We start from the raw sequence: 14402 nt of genomic DNA, 5'->3' as shown, positions 1-14402 counted from the left end.
CTCATCTCATCTTCAGCCTCTTATCCGGGGTCGGGTCGCGGGAGCAGCAGCTTTAGCAGGTGACCCCAAACTTCCCTTTCCCGGGCCACATTAACCAGCTCTAACTGGGGGATCCTGAGGCGTTCCCAGGCCAGTGTGGAGATCTAATCTCTCCACCTGGTCCTGGGTCTTCCCCGAGGCCTCCTCCCAGCTGGACGTGCCTGGAACACCTCCCTAGGGAGGCGCCCAGGGTTCATCCTTACCAGATGATCCTGAACCACCTCAACTGGCTCCTTTCAACGCAAAGGAGCAGCGGCTCTACTCCGAGTTCCTCACGGAGCTTTGATTTGTTTTACCTTATTTAAGTAATTGTTTTTATTGCCCTATCTTTATTGTTAATGTTGATGAGTCATGCTGCTATTGCTAGCACTTGACTCTATGTATGTTGTGCAGCACTTTGGGAAACTAAGGTTGTTTTTAAATGTGCGATATAAATACATTTTGAGTTGAGTTGTAGTTTGAACAATTCTGACCATTTATATCACCGACGTCCTGAGGTAAGACTATTTTACCCCACGTCCTAATCCCGTCTGAATAGGACTTTAGAAACACTTTAACGCTGGAACAGGTGGTTTTCACATGATGAAATACGGTGGCAACAGTAGATTTCTTTGAATTCACCACATTAACCCTTTGACCTGAGTCAACCTGGATCAGAAGAACTTCAGCCCCAGATGAATATTTACAGCTCTGAAAACAAATTCATTAATAATCAACACTTTTATTGGATCACCCTTTTTTTTTACTCTCCTATTCTAAAGAGTCCAATCAATGGTCCCTCTTTTAAAGAGGCCACTTACTGGTCTCTGTCCTAAAGAAAACACTCAATGGTCTCTGTCCTAAAGAAACCAATCACTGGCCTCTCTCTTAAAGAGGCCAATCACTGGTCTCTGTCCTAAAGACACCATTCAATGGTCTCTGTCCTAAAGAAACCAATCACTGGTCTCTCTCTTAAAGAGGCCAATCACTGGTCTCTGACTTCCCCATTTCAGGGGAAACACCGGTTCCACAGTCGACGGGTGCAGGTCGCGGCAGATGAGAAGAACCTGCGGATGCCGCTGCGCTTCGGTGGTCCCATCAGGTGGTCTTTGAAAGACGAGGCGATGTAGTCTTCAACTGCTGGTTCCTCTAGCAGAATTTTAGCCAGCACGGTCTCTGCACATCCCCACTCTTGGCACAGCTTCTTGAAAATGGCCTTGTCCAGGGTTTGGAATGTTTCCGGGGTGATTTCAAAATCTTCGCCTTCGATTTCAGCCCATATGTTGTCCAACAGACGCTGAATGGTGGTCTCGTTGATTCTCACCTTACGACTTACCTTTGCTTTGTTGACGATCCTTGTAAGCAGCTTATCCTCAAGAACCATGACGGACATTTTCTTCTGTGCCACTGACCTGGTGTCTGAGGTTGTTGGTGTCGCTGACTTCCTGTCTGAGGTTGTTGGTGTCACTGACTTCCTGTCTGAGGTTGTCGGTGTCACTGACTTCCTGTCTGAGGTTGTTGGTGACGCTGACCTCCTGTCAGAGGTTGTTGGTGTCACTGACTTCCTTAATAAGTCTGTTGGTGTCACTGACTTCCTTAATAAGTCTGTTGGTGTCACTGACTTCCTGTCTGAGGTCGTTGGTGTCACCAACTTCCTGTCTGAGGTTGTTGGTGTTACTGACTTCCTTTCTGAGGTTGTTGGTGTCACTGACTTCCTGTCTAAGGTTGTTGGTGTCGCTGACTTCCTGTCTGAGGTTGTTGGTGTCACTGACTCTCTGAATACGTCTGTTGGTGTCACTGACTTTCTGTCTGATGTTGTTGGTGTCACTAACTTCCTGTCTGAGGTGTTTGGTGTCACTGACTTCCTGTCTGAGGTTGTTGATGTCACTGACTTCCTGTCTGAGGTTGTTGGTGTCACTGAGTCTCTGAATATGTCTGTTGGTGTCACTGACTTCCTGTCCGAGGTTGTTGATGTCACTGACTTCCTGTCTGAGGTTGTTGGTGTCACTGACTCTCTGAATATGTCTGTTGGTGTCACTGACTTCCTGTCCGAGGTTGTTGATGTCACTGACTTCCTGTCCGAGGTTGTTGATGTCACTGACTTCCTGTCTGACGTTGTTGGTGTCACTGAGTCTCTGAATATGTCTGTTGGTGTCACTGACTCACTGTCTGAGGTAGTTAGTGTCACTGACTTCTTGTCCGAGGTTGTTGATGTCACTGACTTCCTGTCTGGGGTTGTTGGTGTCACTGACTCTCTGGCCTTTCTAAACACATCCTCACTGTGGTCTTCAGCTTGAGTGGTCTGCCACCACTTAATCAATCCCAAACATTGTGACGCTTTACGCCGTATGTCACCAAATAAGGCATTAGGTGCCGGGGAAACGCCGAGAACTTCTCCCTGGACATTGTTGGGTTTCCTTATGGCGTTTTCCAAGAGGAGTTCAGTGAGTTCTGTGGATGTCAGGGATTTCCCACCGTCTTGTGTCGTGCCATTCTCTGTCCCAAGCATGGCATCAACACCATCGATTAAGGACTTCATCGAAGCCTTGTTCTCAGCTTCCGTGTCAGAGTCGTTTTTGGGCTTCGCGTCTTGCGCACTGCGAAAAATGAAGATTTTGGTGTACAGTCTGCCGAAGAAGTTCTTCGCCTCGGTCTTCACTCCGTTGAAGCGCTGATTTTCTTTGTGTTCTGGGTTGATATTTGCACAATCTCCCTCTTCCAGACTATTTTTGATCATCGGTGCGATCGCGTCTGTGATGTTTTCTATGTCCGGGGACAAGGCAGTTTGCATCTGCTTATACTCGGAGTCGGTCAAGTCATCCAGAAGAGGTTCTGAGATTTTCTCAACCTCTTCCCTGATTTTATCCTGGATAGCTTGAGTTGTTGGATCCACAAAGCTGTCCTGTGACCCTCTCAAGACGTCCCCAGGGGTTTCCGGTTCACAGGGCTCACCACTGCACTCCTCCTGGTCCTTCGTGGTGCTGTCCTGACTTGTCCTCTGTTCTTGTTCTCTGGTTCTTGGCCTACGTGGTCGAGGTGGGCACCGAACTTTAATCTTGCCGATGAACGATTTGAGCATGTTGCAGGCTTCATTGACCAAGACGTTCAGTGTGTTTGGCGGAGTCACGCGGTCATCAAGATTTGAAGAGTACTTGTTGACTGAGTTGACTTTTTCGGCAATCGCATCAGAAAGTGCTTTTGACAACCTGTCTGAGCCCGCACAGCTGTCTGGGTCTTTGAGGTCCTGCAAATCTCCGAAGGCCAGAGGGACCGCGTTGCCCAGGCTGGACAGAACCGCCTCTTGAGAGATGACTTCTTCCTTGCTGGTTTTGGCCAAAAATAATTCTGACAGTAGTCTCGTGAGGTCCAGAAACAGCTCTGCCAACAGGATTTTTGTGGCATCATCCGCTGTGCCTTTCTTCAACAATCCCCACTGCTCCTCTGTGATCCTTTCGTAAAAGGATTCAACCAGCGGACGCAAAAGGTCCACTCCGATCTTCGGCATCTCCTCTCTCTGTGAATTTCCTGTTCCATCCATCACCGTATTATGATTGATGGTCTTTTGGTTTAGTTTTAGCTTTGTTTAAATGTAAGTCTGTGTGGTAACTCAGAAATGTGTGTGTGTGTGTATCGATCAACTAATCTCAACTGAGCTTTGACTGAGAAACTCCTGCTTTATACCAAAGCCCCCAAGCTGTCGTCATAAAGCCAAGCTTCAAATGGAACGCTAAGCTCCGCCCCCAAGCTGTCGTCATAAAGCCAAGCTTTGAATGGGCCGCTAAGCTCCGCCCCCAAGCTGTCGTCATAAAGCCAAGCTTTGAATGGGCCGCTAAGCTCCGCCCCCAAGCTGTCGTCATAAAGCCAAGCTTTGAATGGGCCGCTAAGCTCCGCCCCCAAACTGTCGTCATAAAGCCAAGCTTCAAATGGACCGCTAAGCTCCGCCCCCAATCAGAGAACGCGCCTCAGCAACCGTTGCTATGCACTGAGCGGCACCTTAAGCCCCGCCCCTATCAGAGACCGCTCCTCAGCAACCGTTGCTATGCACATGGCGGCCCCTTAAGCCCGCTGTTGTTTCTCTTTCCAGAGTCACTGGAGGTTTTTCTCGTCAGGTGTCCGCGAGCACGGAAATAAAGCCGGAAGTGCCTTTCTGCCTCTCAGCGTGTGTCGATACAGCCGCCATCTTGTGTCGGGGTTCCAAAGGCACTTGAACCGCGCTTCTGTGATGGTGAGAGCCAGAGAAGCTTCCAGACTTTCGGCTGTAGGAACGAACAAAGACGACAAAGGCAGAACTTTTCATAGGTAAGGTTTTTATTTTGTCATCTTGTTTGTTAAGTTTTTAATAAATTACTGCTGTATTCATCACGCTGTGTAAAGTCATGTGGTGCAAGGACACTAAATACTGTGAATATTGCTATGAAGTGTATATATTGTAAATATTGTGAAGTTAGTTCAGTATCAATAGTTATTTTACCAAACTTTTACAAGTCCTGTGTGTAAAGACCTGCCCTGTGTGGTTTTTCTGCAAATAAGCAGGTAAATGGCTTTTCAGCTTTCATACTAAATATTAAAATACATATATTTTAAAAATCGTTGCTTGTAAAATATATTGTTTATGTAGCCGCCAGAGGAGGCCGGGGTTATAAATTAGGACAGGCAGATTTAAGGATGCCCCAATCAGGCAGATGGGTTGCTGTCTGTCTGGAGTCCCTGTTAGGAGCTGTTCCTGGAGGTATGTTTGTCTCTGAATAAAAAGTGTCCACTGTTCACTCAGCAGGTTGTGTGTGTGTGTGTGCATATGTTAAAACTGACCAGGTTGCATGTTTGTGTCCACAAACAGTTACAGGAGGGAAGCGAGCCAATGAGTGTTGGGCAGATCAGTGTGTGAACCCTGTGACAGTCGTATGGTATGTGTTGCTTGCGTTGTACTTTATGTTTTGATATTTAAAGATGTTTTATAGCCTGTATGTTGTACTGCTGGCTTGCTATATGTTGTTGGTGAAAAGTATTTGTTTTGTATTGTAGGTGCATGAGAGCAGCGGTGTATGGCCTGACTGCTGTGCCTTTTCCTCTTCTTATTTGTTTGTTTGGTTGATGTGTTCAGTTGAGCAGCCATCCCTGAGCGGGATTGCGCTCCTTTGTATGGCCTCGTGTTAAGATAACACGGAGCAGAGCTGTTCAGCTGAACCCTCATTTATTTTGTTTGTTTTGACCACTCTCCCACCTATTGACCAGGGTAAGCAGTCGGCTTTAAGTCTAATTAGAAAACTGCATCTCTTATAGTCTGCATGTGTGCCCTGTTTACTATAAATTATAACAAGCAGCATGGAGTAACACTGAGTAATGAGATGCAGTAAAACATCAGTACAGACACAGATCAAAAAGATGTTTGTGGATGTTTTTAAATCTGGTTTTAGATACAATATAAGAAACATTTTACACACCAAGACATTTATTGATTATTATAATTAAGATCAGGAATCAAAACAGAAGAAACTGATCAAGTTTTATTGTTTTTTTATTTCCCTTTATGATGCAGACAATTGAATATTGATTGATTGATAAAGAAGTATAATAACAGTAATATAACACTGACAGCACTGCAAGATACAACAATTATTACACATTTAATACAAAATAAAAGAATTTGATTTCAAACAAAACATCAGTACAACACAACTTAAAATGATGACGTAAATTATATAAAAATAAAAACACCTTAGACTAAACTAATGTTAAAAAGTGAATTACCAACATGTTAAAAATATTACGATTCTTTTATATTTCAAAACAGATCGGCTCCAGCCCCCCCGCGACCTCGACAGGGACAAGCGGTTGAAGATGAATGAATGAATGAATGTGTTGACGCGCAGCAGCAGGAAAGCGCACTGCAGAGCCAAAGTCATCTCCTCGTTAAGTGGCTACCCTCGATAAATTGCATTAAAATCAAATAAGGTATCAGATGATTAACATCTTGGTATGGTTCTAGGTGACAAAGGTTATCCTCTAACAGAATACCTAATAACCCCGCTGGCAAACGCCGCTACAGAGCAGGAGCGCAGGTTCAGCAGTGCGCACACACACGCACACAGGTCTCAGTGGAGCGCTGCTTCGGGTTGACTGCCTCCGTTATTCTTTTGCCTACAGCGTTTTTATGATGGGCCCCTTTTATTCCACTCTTAAGACAAAAAATACATCTTTATTTTGCTCCATGTCGGATGTCAGGAGCCGATCTCTGTGTCGGGAAAGTGTCTTTTCTTCCCGGCGTTTCTCCTCTACATGTTTGACCTCAGTGGGCGAGGCCTCGAACCAGGAATATTTAAGGGCGTAACATGTTAATGACGAGCGAATTCAGACGCATTTATCGAGGCCCGCTCATTCGTACGCTGATATTGGTCACATACGAATGTTTCATACATCACACGCGGGTCCTGTCATACGACCGATTCTGCGCCCGTTTTCACGCAAGATGATCATTGATAAATGAGGGCCAGTCAGTTTTTGAGTTCATCCAAATCACAAGAAATTTTTTTTAAAATTTATGTTGCAAGATCGGGCCGTTGTGCTGCATTCATGTGTTGTTGTAAGAATCAGACAAATGAGTTCTCGACTGGGAAAGTTCAAACTCTCTCTCTGATGTTTTTGGCCCAGAGGTTCACAGCGACTACAACAACACAGAGCATCAGCAGCAGAACACTGAGCACTGAGCATCGCACTATGTAGAAGGTGGAGGGACCTTTAAAGGGCTTTAGAGCCGTTCTGGTCGTTGACACACACTGAAGATATGAGTCAGTAACTGCACACCAGTACTCCCCTGTGTCTGCCAGTGAGACATTAGAGATAACCAGGCTCCCATTAGATTTATACCAGTTCACTCTGCTCAGATCAGACGATACATAAACTGTTTCTCCTTCTGTTCGGTTCGACTTAACGAACCAACCGTGTCCCTCACCCTGTTTCAAATCTCTGCATCTGAGAGTGACGTCGTCTCCTTCTGTGAAGAGCTCTACAGCAGGTGGGGCAAATTTAGGACAAACAGCCAGAAAATAAACAGCCACTCTGTTAGATTCTTCACAGTAGTACCAACCTGAGTGATTTAATGTTAGTGATGAAAACACCAGCGAGTAGTTTTGGTCCACAGACACAGTCTGGTTTTGTTGTCCTAGGTCAGTGTAGGATCTTGTTTTAGGATCATACTTCCTCCATCGTGGGGGCTGGTCATCAGTGACATCAGCGACAGAGCACGGCAACACAGCCGTCTCTTCCACTGAACGGTAGATTGTCTCTGGTTTTAGTTTCAGCTGTACACGTTGATAGCTAACACACTGCTGTTGGTTCATCGACAGACAGATGAACCTTGTAAAGTCCGTTGCTTTGATGTTTGATACACGAAGAGCTGATGAGTTTGTCTCCACTTGGTATCTTCCTCTAACTTCGTCCATCACTGACGTCGTATTGTCCCCAAAAACTCTGGTCCACATTTCATTAGATCTTAAATCAGCCTTCAGCCACTGGACATCAAGACTGTCAGCAGCTCTGAAACATGGCAGGTCCGCTGTTCCTCCAGGGGTTGAATCAATAGATTCTATCATTCTTGTTGAACTACAGATAGTAACTGTGTAGTTTCTCTCATGAGTCAGGTTGCCCTCAGTCCAACACTCCTCTTGGTACAGGCCGGAGTCTGAATGGGTCAGGTTGTGGATCGTGTAAGAAGAAATATTCGGCGTGCTGACAAGTCGTCGTTTCAAGTCTTCAGGTACTGTGGAGTTCTGGGACCAGAGGTCAGAGGTGTTCCACAGGACAAGCTTCTCCTCACCAACAAATCTGGAGATCAGGCAGGAGTTGGCCGCCTTCGGGAGGCTGAAGGTGTAAGAGTCCCCTTCCTCTTTGATGGTGATGAATTGTTCTGCATGAATGTTGTTGATGAGAGCGAACAGCAGGAAGGAGAGCTCTGCGACTGCAGCCATTCTGCTCTGAGGTCTCCTTGTGAGTGTCCACAAACACTGACACCACTCCCCTCATAAGCTCTGTGTCGACCCTCGTCAGCAGCTCCTCCTTTGTGACTTCTTAATCTCATCATCATGGGAAACTTTGAAGCGTCAGGCTCTCTATCAAGTCATCTATGTTCTCTGGACGTGTCTAAAACCACTGAGGCTGTCGTGTCTTCAAACACAGGAAACCACCAGTGAAAAGTGTGTTAGTGCGTGAAACATCACCATAATGTGTGTATGTATCTACATCTGTGATGGTGGAGGGAGAAAGATCACCATAAGTTAATATAATAAATATAAAAACATGAAAAAGTGAGGCAGTAAAGACGATGACTTTAGTGTGAAGCTTATCGGATTTTCACATTAAATGTCACGTTTCCAGTTAATCAGATTAAAAATGTTCAAGTCTTGTTTCCTGTAAGAACCAACGTGACGGTTCTTTTTATCGTAGTGTTTCACAGACTGTGTATTAAGCTCTGCTGCTGCCTGAAGTGGACAGAAAAAGTTTCTCTTGGTGAATTTCCCACATGGCTCACATTAAAGGAGCACTCTGGATTTCAACTCCAACTTCATTGAAGTGGGATGCAAAATCTCTAGCTGTCACTTTCTCGTCACGTGTTCCTTCTGCAGCGACGCCCATGCCAGGTCTTGTTTCCACAATATCCCTACCAAGCACGAGTTCTCTCTACGCCGGTATCTCAGGACATCTGTCAACATTGACACTTGACATCTGTCCAGCTCAGTCCATGGGTGACTCTGCTGGGAACCGGATGGTTGCTGGTTCGAGTCCCTGTGTGGACCATGAATGGAGCGTGGACTGGTGGCTGGAGAGGTGCCAGTTCATCTCCTGGGCACTGCCGGGGTGCTGTTGAGCAAGGCACCGAACCCCCAACTGGGGCGCGGGTCACTGGCAGCCCCCTCGCTCTGACATCTCTCCATTAGTTGCATGTATATAGGTCCTGTCTGTGCATGTGTGTGTGTTTCGGGCCTGTGTGTGTGTGACATGAATAAATAGAGTGAAAAATTTAAATTCCCCATTGCGGGACAAATAAAGGAATTCTTCTTCTTCTTCTTCTTCAACCGCCACTTCGTCCTCTTCCTCATTCACAGATTCACCTTCGGCTTCCACCTGTGCATAGAAGTCATCCCAGACTTTTCGTATACCTGCCACAATCTCCAGTCTTCCCTCGCAGAATCGGACAGGATGGACAGACTCCTGGACAAAGAGGTCGACGACGGCCTTTGCTATGGGCCTGTTCTCTGTCTACTGCATCAGCCCCATCGGCGTCGCTACCACGACGTTCTCTTGAAAGAAGTGATTCAGCATCGACCTCTCTTCTCCCCACGGCACCGCTACCCCGCATTAACAGTCTCATCCCAAGCTACAATTTTCCTTGCGCTACATCACCGTCTTCGATGCCATCAGCCTCCCCACCACCAGTGCCGTTAAGGTCTTGCCCCTCCATCTCGACTTCTGGAGGTTCTTTGGAGTTTCTTGGAAAGGCTCCTATTTTTCGCTGCCCGCCTCATATTCGGATGCAAAAAGCATCCCAAAAATATTTGACCACAAACTTCCATACGTCACCCACCTTCTAAATTATTTCCTCGTCGTCATACCACCGTCCTCACCCCCTTCATTTGGCCTTTGCAGTCTCTTTCCTCCAGCTAGCGTTCCACTTTCCTCGCTGGAGGAAGACGTCAGGACCTTGCACGTCCCTCGAGTCCCTTGGCATCACCCTGAATTCGCTCTCCCTTCAGGCCTCCCTCCCGACCAGAAAACTCCACCACATCTCCTTGTACATTTCCAACTACCTCCTTGCCCTCTGCTGCACAAAGCAACAATTCCCTGCTCGGCCACCAGAACTTTGCCATCGGCATCATCCCTCAGGGCCCATCCTTCCTCTTCTACCTCAGGATGTAGCAAGACTCCCTCGTCTCTTGGGACGTAATTTCCTTCTTTTTATGATGATCACATAACCGAGCCCGAGGACATCCGGCTTTACACTGACATGGCTCCATCCAACGTCTTCGGGTACTACTATGGCGACGTTGACATCATTAACAAAGGCCGCTCCCAATCACTCAACATCATGAAGTTCATCCGTAGACTCACCGTAACCTTAGCTCAACACCAAGTCATCATTTGTGACGCCCACATTCCAGGCAGGATCCCCATGGTCCCACCATTTTCAGCCAACATCTTCAACTGAACCCGTAGTTCCTCCACCTGGTCACCGCATCTCAGCAAGCTGTCCCTTTCTGCACGCAAGCCTCAACGACATCTTCATCCACTCCCCAGATTACCCTAACATTCAACCTCAAAAGAAGCAGTACAGCATTTCTCACCCCATTTACCTTTTCCGTTTCTAATCTCCTCTAAGCCCATTCGAACCTATCCTCACCTCCATAAACCAGAGACTATCCAACAACTCCCCTCCAAGAGACCCACTATTCACCAAAGAATCCGTCCAAGTCGCAACACGCACCTGGTTCCACCACCACCTCCGCCCAAAACGTGTCAAAATCAGGGAATTTTCCCCGAACGCTACTCAGGCCTCTCCTTTGGTATAGGAGCTGCTTCAACCGTGTCCAGGCAAGGGGTACCAGAACACACAATTCAAATTCTTGGGCGCTGGCCTTCCCAAGCCTACCATACCTACATCCACAGTCATCTGAGCAACATCTGTACGTTAAAAAAAAACACTTTCTTTTGGGGTAACTGGACCAGCACACCATGATGGCATAACGCCACCCTGAGCCAAGCTCCCCGGGTTCCTGACGCCCATCCACACCTCGAGCCAGTTCATCCGTATCCAACCAACGACGATCAACCACCTCCCTCATCCCTCCCCTCGATCCCCATCATCCCTAACCCCCCTTTTTCCCACATCCCTTGGTCATTCATAATTAAAACCTTTTAATACCGTACTATGGTTTGGTCTTGTTAGTGAATTTCCAGTAAAATGTATTAATTGCATTCACAGAGGAGGTGGTTGCTTGCATCTCTGGAAGTCTGTCTTTGTCTCTCTCTGTCTTTCCTCTCTTTCTCTCTCCCTTTCTTCCTCCCCAACCGGTGCAGACAGATGACCGTCCTCCGTAGAGCCGGGTCTGTTTGTTCCTGCTGTTAAAGGGAAGGTTTTCGTTGCTTCTGTGTGCACAACGGGGGGAATCGTTGGGTCCATGTAAATCATGAATAAGTCATAGAGTGTGGTCTATACCTTCTCTGTAAAGTGTCCTGAGATAACGTTGCAAATGCTTTTTCTTTAACATACACACATTATCTCTCTCTCTCTCTGACACACACACACACACACACACATATCTCTAAATAATCTGTGCTTAAGACGTCACTGCCTCTGCGGTTTTGGCTCCATTTCCTCTCACACTTCCCCGACAGAACTTCAGTTTTCCGCTCTTATGTGTGACCAAAACACATATCAAGCTTTTTGAAAATCTTTTTCGTCTTGCTTAAAATACCTGTGAACTTGTTTTTGGGTGTTTTGACAGTGACTCTTTGTATCAGCTTTCTTACATAACAATCTTTAGTGTTTTGACACAAACCCCGACCTTTTCCTTAATCTAACTAAGGGCGCACTCACACCGTCCTTCCCCACCGCGCCCCGGGCTTTAGGGTACTTGTCCCCCCCCCGAGCCCCAGCCCCGTTTGTACTCACACTACCTGGGCCTCGCGCAAATGCTTCTTGCTGTCCATACGTCATCACGCCGTAACACGTCACACGCATTGATCGCGTGTGTGTGACTTTGTTTCCAGATCTTTCCGTAGACCTCAGAGTTTTTGTGCGTCTTGTCGACTGCTTTTGAATCTTTTCATCGACCAAATCTGCAGTAAACACTCCACCTCCGCATCACACCAACGTGAACCTTTCACCGCCATTGTTGTTGTTGTTAAATGTCCGTGCATGGTCCCTCCTTCTATTTTCTATGTCCCAACAGGCGCACACATAAATTACGTCAGAACCGCCGTAGGCGTCGTGCTCGTGCTCGTACACGTGCGCACGCTCGTGCTCGTACATGTGCAAACGGTTCTACTAAAGCCCACCTCTTTCAAGCGGGCCGTGGACGGCCCACTGTCCGCAGTTATGCGCGGAACGGGTGCACTCACACTGCTTAAATGACTTGGCTTTAGCTGAAAAACCGGTCTTGGCCCGGTACAGAAGGACAGTGTGAGTGCGCCCTAAGTAAGTTTAGTTTGAATTCACAGCGGGGTAAACCCAATCCTCCTCCAGACTTTTGCAAAAGGCTTTTGTTTTTAAATCCTGTGGTTCTTAACTTCAGATGAACTTTAATATAAAGGTCGATTTATAATCTCCCCCATCACTTACTTACTTACTTTCCCCCATCAAAATGTAATTCATTTGACAGGGTTTTTTGTTTTCATTTGTTTTAATAGGGCGGTACGGTGGTGTGGCGGTTAGCACTGTCGCCTCACAGCAACAGGGCTCCTGGTTCAAATCCGCCCCTTCTGTGTGGAGTTTGCATGTTCTCCCCGTGTCTGCGTGGGTTCTCCCTGGGTTCTCCGGGTTCCTCCAACAACATGCATTTGTTAGGTTTATTGGTCACTCTTAATTGTCCGTATGGGTTCTGTCTCTGTGTGTGTGTCTGTGATAGACTGGCGTCCTGTCCAAGGTGTACCCCGCCTCACGCCCGATGTCAGCTGGGATCATATGCATATATATATATTTATATATTAATAACAATTGAATAAGCTAAACTAACTGAGCATTATTCATCTCATTTCATCTTCAGCATCTTATCCGGGGTCAGGTCTTGGGGGCAGCAGCTTTAGCAGGGGACCCCAAACTTCCCTTTCCCGGGCCACATTAACCAGCTCTAACTGGGGGATCCTGAGGCGTTCCCAGGCCAGTGTGGAGATCTAATCTCTCCACCTGGTCCTGGGTCTTCCCCGATGCCTCCTCCCTCACTGAGCATTATTATTATTCTTTATTATTTTCCGTCACATTTAATAGAGTTGTTACGATTCCACCTGCATCGGTATCTGCGAGTACCGAAGTCCAGGCACCGATACGATGCTAGCCTCTGGCCCTCACTTCTCCTCGGAGGTAAACGTCAACCAGATGGACGTATCTCCCTCCCCCCAACGTCACATACATGCCCTTTTTTGGTAAGAGGAAATGAGGCTGAGTCAAAGTCTGACAAGATGGCGACTCCCGTAGGACGATTAAGTTGAGAGAACGGACCTCGACGGGGACGCTACGTCCATTTTTAATACAGTGTTTGGTATCGGCCGATACGTGACTATTTTAAGGATTTATAACACGATATTTATTACCTTATATGTTACTAATTAGTTAATAATGTGGTCAGAGCAGGTCAAATGTAATATAGGACCCCTAATCTACCAGCCGTGGTTGACGCTGCTGTTAAAAACAGACGGTTTGTGTGTAGATGAAACTCACAGAGAGGAAACCCTGCAGTGTGACGCAGCTCTTCACTGTCAGCACTAGATGTCGCTGTGTCCTCATTATTCACCTGCCCGACACTGAACATAGATGATCTTTTATTCTTTAAGTCCTGTGTTTGTTTCCAGTACTGGTTGACAGTGTAATAGGCTACATGTGTGTGTGTATAATGTCTAATAATGTTAAATATTCTTTAACACAGTTATTTGTTTAAATAAGCAGCTTTCTGCGCACGATCCACATAGAAATTGTTCATTTCAGCTCAAATAAATATCACAATATTTGCCTCCATATCAATAATATGTGATCTTAAAAATATATAATGTGATGTAAAGTGCTCTTGAGGAGTTATACAATTTATAAATACCTACTTCTTTTTAGTTTTACATTCAATTATTTATTTTCTATGGTGAATACATTTGAAAATACATATGTTGTCTGTTTTTGTGTGGGTGTGCACATATGTAACAAATTGTAAAGAATGTTTTAAAATCAGATATGATTTAATTGAATAGATTTGAAATTGTTATTTTTATTTATTGTGATTATTATATATAATAATCATCTCATCTGCAGTAAACACTCCACCTCCGCATCACACCAACGTGAACCTTTCGCCGCCATTGTTGTTGTTGTTAAATGTCCGCGCATGGTCTGTCGTTCTTTTTTCTATGTCCCAACAGGCGCACACATAAATGACGTCAGAACCGCCGTAGGCGTCGTGCTCGTACACGTGCGCACGCTCGTGCTCGTACATGTGCAAACGGTTCTACTAAAGCCCACCTCTTTCAAGCGGGCCGTGGACGGCCCACTGTCCGCAGTTATGCGCGGAACGGGTGCACTCACACTGCTTAAACGTACTTGGCTTTAGCTGAAAAACCGGTTTTGGCGCGGTACAGAAGGACAGTGTGAGTGCGCCCTAAGTAAGTTTAGTTTGAATTCACAGCGGGGTAAA

Source organism: Echiichthys vipera (genome assembly GCF_963691815.1).
Source record: "Echiichthys vipera genome assembly, chromosome: 5".
Taxonomy (NCBI): domain Eukaryota; kingdom Metazoa; phylum Chordata; class Actinopteri; order Perciformes; family Trachinidae; genus Echiichthys; species Echiichthys vipera.
The sequence above is the reverse complement of the archived record's forward strand: the minus strand, read 5'-3'. Positions refer to the sequence as shown.